The following is a 2,976-nucleotide window of genomic DNA, read 5'->3' as shown; positions in this document are numbered from 1 at the left end:
TACATACATACATACATACATACATACATACATACATACATACATACATACATACATACATACATACATACATACATACATACATACATACATACATACATACATACATACATACATACATACATACATACATACATACATACATACATACATACATACATACATACATACATACATACATACATACATACATACATACATACATAAACACATAAACACATACATTTATACACACGCACGTACACACGCACATATACACGCACATACACACGCACATACACACGCACATTTACCATTTAGGAACCAGTTGATGGGATAGAAGGAACTATAAAAATAGTAGCAACGCAAAAGATTTTCCAAAAAAAAAAACTTGTTAAAGTCACAGTTTCATAAAGCTGTGACGAAATAAAAGATGCACTCGGCTTTAAAAAGTTTAATGCTTTGACTTTTTTTTGTTTTGGTCACGCTGTGAGATAAACTCGCCTCAATAATTTGCTTGCAAACTATAAAAAATATGGTGTTAAAAGAATAAAAACTTTAATAAGAAGTCATTAAAGCATCTGAAGCATAGATCTTTTTTTATCTTTCAAATGTCTGCAAGAGCTTAATCTAAATAATAATCTGACATCTTTTATCACGCCGTGGCACACCTAAATAAAGTTTTTTACGCAGAGGCTAATGAAAAACTATGTGTCGTGTTAAATATATATTCATTAAAACATAATTTATCAATAATCTTTTAAGAATATTACATATAAAGCTCTAAAATTTGACCATTTTGATGGTAAAAAGAAAAAAACTCATGCTGTGACAATGTGAAATGACACGAATATAATTGAACACCGCGTAGGTATACTAAACATCAAACTGGTTTCCGTAATAAAGTGCGACGCACTTAAACTAGTTTGTACTTTTTTCAAAATTATGTTAAAAGTATAGTTGGTGTTAATAAATTTGCATTTTTTTGCAAATTTTTAAAACTATAAAATAGTAAAACTATAAAAAGTAATCTGTAAAAAGGCGGAATTAATTTTTGAGGGGTTTCATCTTTTTATTAAACTGAGCAGAGAAAAAGCATTTAGTTCTATCATTTATAACTATAAGTGATTAAATAAACGTTTATGACCAATTGTAACTGTTCAGTTTATTTTAAGGTATTGTTGCTAAGTATAAAAAGAATTAAATAGTAAACTTCAATGAAGAAGCCCTCTAAAGCACGAAATGTTTATTTTACAAAATGTCAGTGTAGAAATTAAAGTAAAAAAAATTTCATATGAACTCTAATTTGCGAACGAAACACAATTGAAGTTTTGCGGAATTTAATTTTTTGAATTTTTTAAATTCCGCTAATTATTAAGAGATATTTTTAAAGTTTAAAGTCATTGCGAGGATAAACAAATTGTACAAAAAACGTGACCAACGTTAAAAAGAGCTAAATAAATTAGTTGAAAGTAATGGGAAAATATCTCTTCGGAATTTCATCAATCATTCGATTAATGGGAATCCTAGCCCGATTTAAATCTGGCGATATTGTTATGAAGCTTATGTGTTAATTACTTAAATGCGATGAAATTAAAATGGTTCTGGATCTAAAAGGTTGATATTTTGTTGCTCGTGACGTAGATCATAATCTTGTTTCCAACAATAAATGCCTTCTTTTGTGAAAATGAAATTTGCTAAGAATTAATGATGAAACGTCTGCTCTAACTGTTCTTATTCTTGAGCGTTTAAATAACTGCTATACATCTTTGGGTGAATGTTTAGGTGATGCATTTTTGTCAAGTCCAGTCAAGTCAAGTTTAGAAGAAACAGTACTGTTGTTTACGCTTATTGTTTATGCAACATTTACAAACAGCTACTATTAAAAAATACCGCTGATACACGAGATGAAACTACAGAAATAAACTTTTTCATTAAAATGATTTTTTGTTTCCAAATTTTTTTTAAATTACCTACAAATACAAATTACACATTTTGCGTATTTTTTGTTAATGAAATTAATCATTAACCTTTTTTTGGCGTTGTGTTTTAGAAGCTCATAGTGTTTCTAGTGGCCCATAACTTATACTTGTATAGGGTTAAAGTTGTAGGTATAGTCAGATTGTTTTAAACTTTTTATTTTAATTTATACTTATAGTTCATTTTTTAAAATAGAATTGATGCTCTTTTAAAAACTTAATTAAGCATTAATATTGTGTTGAAGCATACAGCCATAATGAATTGCAAAATACTATTAATAATGACCAAAAGGCATTCATAAACAAACAACTAAATCATAAAGTTAACTTCATTTTAAGACTTTTGGATAACTTATGTGACATTACTACCGCTGGTTTTTAATTTTCGAGGGCAACGGGTAAGTGGACATTTGCAAGCCTCCTCATTCCTCCTTCCCCTCTTATCTTTTAGTTAACCGTTGGTAAATAATACTATGGTAAATAAAAACAAAGTTATTGAAAAATGCAATCTTGCTCTAGATAAAAGTTGACATCAACGGACGTGAGTCTTGCATAGCAACGACTCTTCGAGTCTTGAAATTTAGTTAAGGTTATTTTAGATGTGACTGTTATTACTAACGTTTAAGTTTTGTTTTTTTTTTTCCTTGTGGTTAAAGATTGTAAATTCTTAATCGTCGTGGTGAAGTATTATATGCATCGATCAAGAAATATAAACGCTGGCAGAGCATTTTTTTATGTATATAAAGAAACTGAAAAAGAGGGGAAAAAATTAATGTATTAGGAAGTTGCGAAATTTTACGCTTTAATGCACAAGCCGTTTAAATAAAGCTTGAGGCGGAACAAATTTACATACAAAAGCTTGTTTTACTACTTCAGTATTATTCATTACTTCATGATCAATTTATGACATCATTGATTCAGCTAATTCTCAATATCATAACCAGTTGAAACTGACATAAATTTAGCTTCATTTCAGCTTTGAATATCTGTGACATCATTCTAATTTCGTAAAAGTACG

General features: G+C 28.9%; 1 long non-coding RNA gene across 1 annotated transcript; it reads left to right on the top strand.

The window, feature by feature from the left end:
- The first annotated feature begins 1,468 nt into the window (after positions 1-1,468).
- On the top strand, positions 1,469-1,968 carry LOC149893385 (uncharacterized). Its single transcript, XR_016447083.1, has 2 exons — positions 1,469-1,596; positions 1,765-1,968. It is a non-coding gene; the product is annotated as an uncharacterized LOC149893385 (long non-coding RNA).
- Positions 1,969-2,976: the final 1,008 nt, after the last annotated feature.

This window comes from Hydra viridissima, unplaced genomic scaffold (assembly GCF_058129835.1).
Source record: "Hydra viridissima isolate aposymbiotic clone 2 unplaced genomic scaffold, HvirCarnegie_v1 scaffold_1, whole genome shotgun sequence".
Classification (NCBI taxonomy): domain Eukaryota; kingdom Metazoa; phylum Cnidaria; class Hydrozoa; order Anthoathecata; family Hydridae; genus Hydra; species Hydra viridissima.
This window is presented reverse-complemented; position numbering and strand designations above follow the sequence as displayed.